This window comes from Silene latifolia, chromosome 11, assembly GCF_048544455.1.
Source record: "Silene latifolia isolate original U9 population chromosome 11, ASM4854445v1, whole genome shotgun sequence".
Classification (NCBI taxonomy): domain Eukaryota; kingdom Viridiplantae; phylum Streptophyta; class Magnoliopsida; order Caryophyllales; family Caryophyllaceae; genus Silene; species Silene latifolia.
Window position 1 is genome coordinate 74856752 of NC_133536.1, and position 13146 is coordinate 74869897.

The window sequence follows — 13146 nt, forward strand, 5'->3', positions numbered from 1 at the left end:
CGGTCAACCGGCATTTCACACATCAACAAAGAAGAAGAAGTCCTGAAGAGTGTGTTTTGCCGGCAGGCCGGCAGCCGGCCCACCGGCAAAACACGGATGCCAGACATTTTTAAATCCTTGCACGGTTTTGCCGGTAGGAGCACCGGCAGCCGGTGCACCGGCAAAACACAGCAGCACGAGAAATTGGGCTTTTCCTTCTTTTCTTCCTAATCTTGTACAAGCCTATAAATACCCCCTCTTAAACCCTTTTGTACACACAACCCTAGATCCAGAATAATTACCCTTTCAAGCTTAAAACTTTGTTAATCTCTTAGTTAATCTTTCCTTAATTAGAGAAGTTCTTCAATCAATTAGTGATTGAATTTGGGTTTGTAAGAAGATTGAAGGATTTCCTTCTTTATTATTTCTATCCAAATTCCTCTTTCACTATTTGTTGGTATTAATTCTCTCCCTATTTTCATTTGTTTACATTTTGTTCTTCTTTTATGTTTGTTTGATTGTTTATGTTAAAATTGTTGTTGTTGTTGTTTGTTGTTGTTATTTTCATCATTGTTCATCCTTTCATTGTTCATCTTTCCTTTGTTTCTCTTTCATTTGTTCATCCGTGGGTAGTTGTCCTCAAAGACTTAATCTTTGAGTTGATTTGGTTAAAGATTGTGTCTTTTAGTTTAATCAACCTTGTTATTAGATTAAATCATCTTTCCTTACACCTATTGTTAGATTGTTGCATGTTTAGTAGTAAATTTCATCTTCCCACCATGTTTGTGACCAAAGTTTCCATCTTTATTGTTTATTTTGCAATTAGGACCATGATTAGTGAGTAGTCCTCCACTAGGGCTCGGTTTGACCCAACATGAGTAATTTCACTAATTGAATTTCATAAAGGCTAATTATTTGGGGAAATTGGTGAGGGTAGGTTAGAGGATTGACTTTGTTTATGGGTTGACTTTTGGGTAGTGTCGATTTACGACCCTTGACCACCAACGAGAGTTGGTTAGGTTGTGATTTGGATACCCGAGATTTGACCCTATTGTTGACCTTGGTTGAGACCGAAAGGGAGAACCGGGGTAGGACACCTCTAATCTAGCGTTTGAAATCGACCCTCGAGAGAGGGAGTGGGATGACCCGGGAATTGATGAGGCTTAGTGACCTTAGCAAATAACCGGACTACCTTGGGAAAATGCATGTTTTTGGGGTAGTTGGGTATTGGGTTAAGGATTCCGACCTTCGAACCCGAGAGGGGGGTTGGTGGGTAGTACTAGTGTCCTATTTCGAACCCGAGAGGGGGGTCTTAGGCGAATTAGAGTCGTCACCTCCTCACCTAACTACCCTTGTGATTAGCCAAGAGATTTGATTGTGCGGAATTACGAATTGTTTGGGAAGAACCGAGTCTTAGGTTTTTAATCATTTGAATTACATCCATTTAGTTTATCTTGCTTTTTTCTCCTATTTTCTTTATTTAGTTGTTTTACCTTGTTGTTGGTAGTTCTAGTATAACCTTCTCCCGTTATTGTCGACTTAGCTAAACCATAGAGTTAAAACGATTAGTAGTCTTCCTTGCTCCTTGTGGGATCGACCCTTAATAGTGTACAACGATAAAATCGTGCACTTGCGAGGTATAGCTTGATACCATCAAGTTTTTGGCGCCGTTGCCGGGGAGTTTGGCTAGATATTAATTGTTTTCGTTCTTGTTTAGACTAAGTCTTTTGTTTCTAATCCCTCTCTTGAGTGTGTAGGACTTTTTGCATGGTTAGGAGAGCTCGAAGAGGTCAACCAATACGCCCGATTGACCACGAGATCGAAGCAACCGCGAGAAGACTAAATTCACTCCGTAGAAGAGGGCTTATAGAAACACCGATTCCTCAAGAAAATCCAGTAATTGAGAACCTTCAAGAAGAACCACGGGTCTTTGAAACTTTCGACAATCCTTTTGCAACACCGGAAACGGAAGTAACAATGGCCGCGGTTCCTATGAGAGATAACTTGGCTCCGAAAAAGGTGGTGAATCCGAGTATTGTGAAGCCACCTATTCAAGCCAACAATTTTGATGTGAAAGCCACCTTGCTACAACTTGTCCAAGGGAATCAATTCGGAGGGGGAGCCACCGAAAACCCCAACGAGCATCTCAACGAGTTCTTGGATAGTTGTGACATGTTCAAGGCCAATGGAGTGACGGAAGATGTCGTACGCCTTAGGCTTTTCCCTTACTCTTTGAGGGGAAGTGCCAAGGAATGGCTTAAAAGTTGTGAACCCGACTCTCTTCGGACTTGGGACGATGTCTCTAAGGCTTTTCTCAACAAGTATTTCCTACCCCAACGAACCGCAAGAATCAAGAGTGAGCTCCAAGGGTTCACCCAACAAGAAGATGAGACCCTTTATGAAGCATGGGAGAGGTACAAGGGCCTCCAAAGGCTATGTCCTCACCACGGTATTGGGGATGATGAGCTCATCAACAATTCCTATGAAGGGTTAAACAATGAGATGAAGATGAACCTTGATTAAACTGGGGAAGGGAGCTTTGGATAAGATAGACCACAAGACGGCGAAAGAGCTTATTGAAGAAATGGCTTCTCGTACCTTTCATTGGAACAATGATAGGCACAAAAGGAAAGGAAAGTCAACGGTCGAATCGGCCAACAATGTGGAAGTGAAGGAGATGATAGAAGAGCTTAAGCAACAAGTTGCTTTGATGAGCTCAAGCAAAACATCTAGCAATTCTTCTATGAGGAACCAAGTCTATAATTGTGAGCTTTGTGGAGACCAAGGACACCCACCCAATGAGTGTCCTTTGGTGGTTGGAGATGGCAATTGTATGGAGCAAGTGAACGGGATATGGGAGTCTAGTCCGGCCAAGCAAGCATTTAACAACAACCAATATCACCCCGGATTGAGAGCCCACCCAAACTTCTCTTATGGCTCTCAAAATGTCCAAAACCCAACCTTCCAACAAAAGTCACAACAACCAAACTTCCAAACTCAAAAACAAAACACAACATTTAATCAAGGTCCACCGGGTTTCCAAGGAAGAACTTTCCAACCTAGACAACAATTTCAATCACTTAACCCACCAACCACCCAACCATTCCAACAAACCACCCAACCTTTCCAACAAAATTTCCAACCATTCCAACAACCCACCCAACCAAAGTCAAACATGGAACTCATGATGGAACAAATGATGACTCATCAAACACAATTCATCAACCATACCACCCAAAAACAAGAAGAGACAACCACATCCATCAACCAACTTAGAACCCAAATGCAAGCCTCTCAACGAATGACGGACAACCAAATCTCCCAATTGGCTACCCAAATGAGCCAACTACAAGCCTCCCAAGGTAAATTCCCGGGTAAAACCGAGGAAAATCCGAAAACCATGAATGCTATTCACTTGAGGAGTGGTAGAGATTTGGAAGACCGGGAATTTGTCAAGAAAAGGAAGAGTAGTAGACCGGGTAATGTCATTGAACCTCAAATTGTGGTTGAACCTCCTAAGGTAATTGAAGAAAAGGAGGGAAAAGATGAGCTTGTGGAAATTGTTGTGGAAACTCCAAGAGTGATTGATGAACCAACAAGGGTAGTTGAAGAGCCTCAACAACAAGTGGTAAGAACTTATGTACCACCGGTTCCCTTTCCACAAAGGTTGGCAAGAGCCAAACTTGAACAAAAGTATGGGAATTTCATGGATATGATGAAGGGTATCAACATTACTATGCCTTTCATTGATGCCGTAAAGGAGATTCCAAGCTATGGAAAGTTCTTGAAGGAGCTCATCTCAAACAAAAACTCCTTGAGCCCGACAACTACGGTGAACTTATCCAAGGAGTGTAGTGCAATTCTCATGAATGAGGCTCCTCAAAAGCTTGAAGACCCGGGGAGCTTTTCCATACCTTGTAAGATTGGGACCATGCACATTGAGAGGGCTTTGTGTGATTTGGGGGCTAGCATTAGTCTTATGCCCCTCAAAATTTTCAAGAAGTTGAAAGGTTATGAGCTTTCACCAACAAGGGTTTCTCTCCAACTTGCGGATAGGTCGGTAAGATACCCAATTGGTCTTGTGGAGGATGTCCCACTCAAGGTGGGCAAACTTGCATTTCCATGTGACTTCTATGTAATGGACATCCCCGAAGACTCAAATATTCCCATCATATTGGGGCGCCCATGCCTTGCTACGGGGGGTGCCATGATTGATGTGAAGAATGGGAAGCTTTCCTTACAAGTGGGTGAAGATAAGGTTGAATTCTCCTTGAACAAGGCTATGAAAGAGCCTTCGGAAGAAAAGTCTTGTTATATGATTGATGTGGTAGAAGAATGGGTTGATATGAAGAAGTTTGATGAAGACAAGGGTTTGCAAGGGTTCCTGGAGGGCAAGGTAAAAGATTGCAAGGAACACCGGGAATATGCTCTAGCTATGGAAGCTACAATTGAAGAAGACCCGGACAAAGAATTTGAAAGCTTGAGAGGAGATGGTAAAAAAGAGGAGAGATCCACGCCTCCTCAAGTGGAGTTGAAACCTCTTCCCTCTACTCTTAAACATGCTTTCCTTGGCCCTAATGACACTTACCCTATTATTGTCAATAGTGCACTCAATGACACCGAACTTCAAAAGTTACTTGATGTTGTGAGAAAGTACAAGGATGTCATTGGGTACTCAATTGATGATATTAAGGGGATTAGCCCTTCTTTTTGCACCCATCGCATTCACTTGGAGGATGAGAGTGCATCTTCCATTGAGCCTCAACGCCGCCTTAACCCCGCTATGAAAGAAGTGGTTAGGAAGGAGGTGTTGAAGCTCTATGATGCAAGCATAATTTACCCTATCTCCGATAGTGCATGGGTGAGCCCGGTGCATGTTGTGCCAAAGAAGGGCGGGGTCACGGTAGTCACCAATGATAAGAATGAATTAATTCCAACAAGAGTCACAACCGGGTGGAGAATGTGTATAGACTATAGGCGCCTAAACAAGGCAACTAGGAAAGACCATTTCCCCCTCCCTTTCCTTGACCAAATGTTGGAAAGACTTGCCCAACACTCTCATTTTTGCTACCTTGATGGGTTTTCGGGATTTTTCCAAATCCCGATTCACCCTAATGACCAAGAAAAGACCACATTCACGTGCCCATTTGGCACCTTTGCTTATAGGCGCATGCCCTTTGGGCTTTGCAATGCGCCGGCCACATTTCAAAGATGCATGCTAGCTATATTTTCCGAATATGTTGAGAATATCATGGAGGTGTTTATGGACGATTTCTCCGTCGTAGGCACCTCATTTGATGGATGTCTAGCTAATTTGGGTAAGGTCTTGAAAAGATGTCAAGAGAGTGGTCTAGTCTTGAATTGGGAGAAATGTCACTTCATGGTGACATCCGGGGTTGTTTTGGGTCATGTAGTGTCAAGTAAAGGCTTGGAAGTTGATCAAGCCAAGATAGAAGTGATTAAAACTTTACCCCCTCCCACTAATGTTAAAGGAATTAGAAGTTTTCTTGGGCATGCCGGTTTTTACCGGAGATTTATCAAGGATTTTTCTTTAATTGCCCGACCGTTAACATTGTTGCTTGGCTAGGATGTGCCATTTGAATTTACTAATGAGTGTTTGGATGCTTTCAATAGGTTGAAGGAAGCTCTCATCACCGCTCCAATCATGCAACCTCCCACTTGGGGAGAACCTTTTGAGTTGATGTGCGATGCTAGTGATGTAGCGGTGGGAGCGGTGCTTGGACAAAGGAAGAATGGTAAACTTCATGCCATATATTATGCAAGCAAGACTTTAGATGAAGCTCAATCACACTACACCACCACCGAGAAGGAGCTTTTGGCGGTCATATATGCCATGAACAAGTTTCGTTCTTATTTGGTGGGCTCTAAGGTAATTGTACACACCGATCACACGGCATTGAGGCACTTGCTAATCAAGAAGGAGTCAAAACCACGCTTGATTCGGTGGATACTTTTGCTACAAGAGTTTGATATTGAAATTCGAGACAAGAAAGGTGTAGAAAATGTGGTAGCCGATCATCTTTCTCGGCTACTCCATGTCAAGGATAAGGATGGATTGCCAATTGATGATACATTACCGGATGATCAACTATTCGCACTAGCTTTGATGGATACCCCGTGGTACGCGGACTATGTAAATTATTTGGTATCCGGGGTCATCCCACACGGTTACGATTCCCATAAGAGAAAGAAATTCTTCCATGACCTTAAGCAATATTTTTGGGAATAACCGTGCCTCTACAAGGCTTGTGCCGACGGGATAATTAGAAGATGCATCCCCAATGAAGAAGTCCAACCCATAATCTCCCATTGCCATGACATGCCAAGAGGAGGGCATGGTAGTTCACGAAAAACCGCCGCGAGGGTGCTCCAATGTGGATTCTTTTGGCCTTCCCTATTTCACGATGTGGCCACCTATGTCAAGAAGTGTGACAAATGTCAAAGAAGTGGTAACATTTCAAAGAGGCATGAAATGCCAATGAACTACATACTTGAAGTGGAGGTATTCGATGTATGGGGCATTGACTATCAAGGCCCTTTTCCCTCATCAAATGGGAATGAGTATATCCTTGTTGCGGTGGACTACGTGAGCAAATGGGTGGAAGCAATCCCAACAAAGACTTGTGACGCAAAATCGGTGACCAAACTCATGGAGACAATCATATTCCCACGGTTTGGAGTTCCACGAATTGTGATTAGTGACCGTGGAACTCATTTCCGGGAAAGGACTCTTGATGCTCTACTCAAGAAGCATGGGGTGCAACATAGGCGGAGTCTTGCCTATCACCCACAAGCTAACGGCCAAGCCGAAATCTCTAACCGTGAAATCAAGATGATCCTTGAAAAGACCGTGAGCCGGTCAAGGAAAGATTGGTCTACCAAGCTCAATGATGCATTGTGGGCTTACCGGACCGCTTTCAAAACACCAATAGGAACTTCACCGTTCCGGTTGGTGTACGGGAAGCCTTGTCATTTACCGGTTGAGTTGGAGCACAAGGCGCATTGGGCCATCCGACTCCTTAACTTTGACTTGAAGAGCGCCGGAGAGAAGCGGCTACTTGACCTCAATGAGCTTGAAGAATTTAGACTAGAGGCTTACGAGAGCTCTAGATTGTATAAGGAGAGGACCAAAAGATTCCATGACAAGGCCATCCTCCGGAGAGAGTTCAAGGAGGGAGAGTTGGTTCTCCTCTTTAACTCAAGGTTCAAGTTGTTTGCGGGAAAGCTCAAGTCTAAGTGGTCGGGACCCTTCACCGTGGTCCGAGTCTTTCCACATGGCGCTGTTGAAATATCCGATGGAGATCAATCCTTCAAGGTGAACGGGCAAAGGCTCAAGCACTACATTGCCGGAACCCCTATCATCAAGAATGTGAGCTCCATTGCTACCTACCTTCAAAATTATTGATTGTTCTTCATAACTCCGTCGAGCCTACGACATAAAACAAGGGCGCTTCATGGGAGGCAACCCATGCATCTTTGTATATAATTCGCATCCTAGACTAGTAGTGAGAGATTTGGAGTCGTATTTTGTCTATTTGGATTGGTGATGGAGGTCACTTTTGAAGAACACAAGCATTATTTTTGTTGACCCGAAATCCCGACATCATGCGTCGGAGTAGTTGTAGAAAACAAGAATCCCGGGGTCAATGAAAAAGCTCAAAGTTGAGTTGAAGAAAAATTGAGCAAATTTGAAGAACACAATGAAAAATAGCTGTGTGTTGTGTTTTTGCGGTGGACCGCAGCCTGGTCGATCCACCAAGCGAGGGCAAACAAAATTTTTGAAAAATTGAAGTAAGGGTGTGTTTTCTTAGGTGAGGCGGCTTCCAAAGCTCACCGGCATAGCACACTGTCAAGATGAAAAAGAAGAAGAATTGATGATTGGGAGTGTGTTTTGCGGCAGGCGGCGAGCCGCCCACCGGCATGACACACTGAAGACTTGAGAAATTTTGAAAATTGGTGAAGAGGAGTGTTTTGCCGGTAGGGGTGAAGCCGGCTCACCCAGTAAAACACTCATACTTTGAAGTGGGAAGTTGGAATTTTGAGTGAGGAGTGTGTTTTGCCGGTAGAGGGCGGCCGGAAATGCGCTCACCGCATAACACACCGGTATTTGGGAAAATCAATTGTGAAGAGTGTTTTTGCAGGTGGCCCGGCAACCGGTTGGTCCACCAAGCAATGCGAGGTCAAAAATTTAGAAGGAGAAATTCGAAAAATAGAAAATTGGGAAGTGCGTTTTACCGGCAGACCGGCTGCCGGTTCGCCAACCGGCAAAACACATCATCAGACGCAAAATTAAAACCCGAGAGCCCCTTTTTCCCCATTTCATTTCTTCCTTCCTCCTCCTTCACTCCTCCATTATTTTCCCCCTTTTTCAACCCTAACTCCATTAAAACTCAATCAAACTTCCTCTTACCTTCACCAATCTCCTCCAATCATCAAGATGGCCGGAAGAAGAACTAGAGCCGATATAGCAAGGGACCAAGCGGCATTGATTGCTCAAGCGGCAACCGATACATACCCCGATCCGGACTTTCCTACAGTCGAGTTTGCCACACCAACTCAGAAGGGTAAGTTTATTCTCTTCAAAAATCGTCCCCTCACCCCTACTAAGTTTCTTCATCATCCGTCTTTGTGTACCCTTGGGATTGCTAGGGAGACGGAAACTTTATTTGCGGGGTGTGGTATGAGGGGCATACTTACCATGCATGAATACACTTACCCTCGGATCACATGGGAATTTTTGAGTAGTCTTAAGATTACCAAACACCGGCAATCAAACATGGTGGCTACCCTTAGCTTTAGACTCATGAACCGGGAACACAACATCACTTTGGGTCGGTTGGCTCAAATTTTTGGGCTGGAAAATGCGACGTCGCATACCCCACCCGCTGACTTTCACTATTCCCGTGTATGGAAGGCGATTTCGGGCCTTGATGATCAAGCTGGGGTGAAAAGGCCCGCGATAAGTTGCCACAATCCCGTCATTCGGGTGTGGCATAGATGTATGGGGTGCACCGTTCTTGCGGTAGATGAGCCATGGGTGTTTAGGACCCACGAGCTTGAAATTTTGGGATCCTACTTGTTCACGAAACCCACCCCCTTCCGAATTAATGTGGCTCACTACCTAGCCCTCAATCTATCCAAGATTGCTAGTTCTCCGGGGCATAGAACCCCGATACATGTGGGTGGCATGATCACCCGAATTGCCCGCAACATGGACCGTCCCGTTGACCTTTCCACGATGAATTGGATAACCGGGGACACTTACTTGTCAAAGCACTACTTGACTACAAAGCTTGAGTGGCTCAAAGAGAACCCCAACGATGGCCATGAATATTGGCAAATTAATCACAAGAACTCAATCCGACTTCCAAATGTTACCGCGATAAAAATTGAAAAGGACAAGGATTCCTATCTCCTTGATATTGAAGTAGACCCACCCACCGACCAACCTCCCCCTAATCCTACTTGAGTTTATTCAAGAGACCGTCGAGTGAACACCCAATCCTCCCTTCAATACCAAACGCCGCAAACTCATCAACCTCCACCGTGGCAATTTCAACAAGGTGAGGGGTCCTCCTCGAACCCTCCTTCCTACCCTCCCTTACCACCATCTCTCACCGAGTGGATGGAGAGGATGGACATTGCCACGGCGAAAGCCGCTAGTGAGAGGGACATCTTGGGGAGAAAGTTGGACCGGATATATTATGATCAAGCTACCGGTACTTATCCCATCTACGATAATTTTTGTCGGCGGGATTACGTGGGCTATGAGGACCCTCACCCCTCTTATTTCACTTGGCCCGATGGGAACTACCCAAAGGATGGGAGTATGGTCCGCGGAGGCTTTAACCTCCAACCGGACTACTTTGCGCGACCCGTTTTCCCTCCTATGCCCGAGTCTAGACCGGAGGGGCACGATGCCCAATGGTTAGGGGGAGTTCGACCCTATTTTGCTAGTGATGCGGGTGCGTCGGGATCCGGTGGTTTCACGGGAGGTGATGGCGGTGTGATGAACATGAGTGGAGACTTCACGGGAGGTCTCATGGGTACCGGCGGTAGTAGAGGTAACTTCACCTTCAACCCCGAGGATTTAATTCAAGGTTCCGACTTGAATACCGGAGATGATATCATTGATGATGATGATGAGATGGGGTCTTAGTCCCCGATTTGATGACTTTTTATCCTCCCTTTTCGATCCAAAGCCTTTGGTATGCTCCTTATATTCAATCCAAATGACAAGTACGATCTCTCCCTTTTATCCAAATTCTCTCTTTCACGTTTAATTTTCGCATGCATTTAGTGGATAATTCATTTAGTTGCATCATTTAGGATTGCATTAGATTTCAATTTTGTAATATATTGTCACATTTAGTAATTGCATTCACTTAGAATAACTTGCATTGTCATTTAAATTTTGCATATAGAATAGAGCATGCATTGCATTTTCAAAATAAAAACCAACTAAAAATTGAAAAATGACAAAAACCACCAAAAACATGTTAATTTATTTCACTATTATGCCCTCCCATGTCTATAAATAAGTGTGGGGAGGGCCTAAAAAAAAAAACAAAAATATGTCTTTTAATTTGTACTCCCTCCACACATTTATTTCCATTTGGAAGTAATGTAAATAAATAAGTGTGGGGAGGGAGTTCTCATATCAAAAACCCAAAATATGTCTTTTTAATTTTTCAAAACCAAAAATCACAAAAATATGTTATTTTCCCTTTGAAAAATCAAAAAATCAAAAATATGTTCCTTTCTTTTTCTTATTCACTCCCTATGCTTTTGTCCATTGAGGACAATGTACATCTCAAGTGTGGGGAGGGAAATATCACTCTTGTGAATATTTGTTTATAATTGTAAATGTTTATAAATTAGATAAAATGCCTAAAAATTAAAAAAAAATTCTGAAAATTCAAAAAAAAATTGCATTGTATATATATGTTTTGTCTAACCTTTTGGCTTGGCGCATTGACCACTTGAGGCAAAAGGGAGCTAGAAGACCGCTTGGTATAATCCTTCCTATCTCTTGCTCCTTTTACTATTCTTTCTTTTTGGTATCTTGCATATTTTGAAGGAGAATGGGAATTTTGTTGCTTTGGGTGTCTCCTTGGGAGACCGTTTGGAATTTTGGTGATTGATGTGCTGCTAGGTTTAGCCAATTTGTTGCACGTTTCATTTCATGTTTGTTTAAATTTCCGCATGCATTTGTTCACATGTAAATACTTGTTGCATTTCTTTCTTTTTGCATTGAGTTTGTAAATAAGTTTTTAAGGAAGAACATGGTCAAAGGAAGGGAACCAAGTACCCCCATGATGAACTAATGTGCCCAATAGTGCCTTTCCCCTCCTCGTGACTCGCACCCGTGGCCTCTTAGTTAGCCGAGGAAGGAAGGCTTGACCTATGAGTTTAGACCGATCTTGTGAGACCTAGGGGCCGTAGACTAGACCTTTGGCTCGACTTAGCTACTCAAAGGTAAGGGTAGAGCCTCCTAGGGCGGGTACATTCATACCCTGCCCTCATCTAGGTTCGAGAGTAGGTCTCCTCGCGAGGCGTGTCACATCATTACGCACAAGTGTGTCGCATCGTCCTTAGATCATGAATTTGCATTACGTTTTTGTGCATATGATATGAAGCAAAAATCAGTTTATATGAACCTCACATAGCCAAATAGCCTTATTTTATTCCCTACATTGTTTCCCTTTTTGATTCACCCCCTTTGAGCTTAGGCTTTTCATTTGGCAAACCCACCAAAATAGCTACATTCCCATAACCACCCTCCCTTAATCAAGAATTGGTCGGTTTTTGTAGTTGTGTTGTAGGAGGTGATTTGGGGAATAGTGATGGATAGTACACATATCCATTTGGGTCGGCACTTGGTATGGTTTGGCTTTATATATAAATAAGAGGTTTTGAAAAAAAAAAAAAAAAAAAAAAAAAAAAAAAAAAAAAAAAAAAAAAAAATAGAAAAGTGAAAAAGTCATGAAAAATCAAAAAAAAAATGAGTTATGTTGTATATATTTGTTTGTTGTGAAGAAAAGAAAAAGGCAAGCAACACCCCTCCTCATCATTAAACGGGGTAGAAAAAGTCGTTGCTAAATAAAGGGGCAAATTGATGTTTTTCCAAAATGAGTCGGGTTTACACATTTTTTGCATGGTTTGGGAAACCGAGCCTTTGTTACGGTGTAGACGTTACCATTTGTTGAAATAAGAGGAGTACCTTTAAAATTTTTCCTACTTGAGTTGGGTTTATGCAATTTTTGCATAGTTTTGGTCATCATTGCTATGTTAGGGCATAGACGTGTCTCATGTGTTGCAATAAGAGATGGGTTGTGATGTGTCGGCGATTCTTGATTTGAGCCCCACATGTCCAAACGGTGCTTGCACCAATCCCGTTTCGACCTTCTCCTTAGCCCCGTTGTAACCCTTGCTTCATGTTTTGTGCATTTTCCCTTTTGTTTGCATTTCATTGGACATAGGACGATTTTACACATTAGATTGCGGGCACGTTTTCGCTAGTCGAGTTAGTTGAGTGATTTTGGTTACTTTTTGTCACAAAAATCACCTTGTTCTTTTATTGAGTGACGAGTGAAAACCGTGAGGATGTCGTTGCCTTGGTCCCCTTAGTCATGGGTCCTTTGGTTGAATCTTGTGTCGGTTTTGTAATTCTCGGCGGACTTGCCCTTTCTTCCCTTTCCCCGCTCTTGAATTTGTTTCTTGAGCATTGGTCACACATGGGTTGCTTTTGTCACATTTAGGGGGTTGGCACCTCAATTGGCATTTCTGAGACGGTACTCCCTACCTAGACCGTGTTTTTGCTATTTGAAAATTCGGCCACTTAGATGAGGAAAGTGGACCATTTTGTTAGATGCATTCTATTTGTTGTTTACGTGCTTTCATGAAGAATGTGTCGAAAGTTTTGTAGCAAGACCCAACTTGCCTTGCAATAGGGCACTCTCCCCTCATGAGTGTCAAATTGTGAGTTGAAGGGGCGTTGAGTGCGCTAATACTCGATCGGCTTAAGTAGTAGTTTAGTTGAGTGATGCTTATATTGTGCATCCACTCTCCATATCTATCATAATAATGCTTTGTACATTCGGTTTTGTGACTTACTCGGGGACGAGTAAGGTTTAAGTGTGGGGA

General features: G+C 43.2%; 1 non-coding gene across 1 annotated transcript; it reads right to left on the reverse strand.

The window, feature by feature from the left end:
* Positions 1-2325: 2325 nt before the first annotated feature.
* On the reverse strand, positions 2326-2432 carry LOC141615461 (small nucleolar RNA R71). Its single transcript, XR_012529883.1, has one exon. It is a non-coding gene; the product is annotated as a small nucleolar RNA R71 (small nucleolar RNA).
* Positions 2433-13146: the final 10714 nt, after the last annotated feature.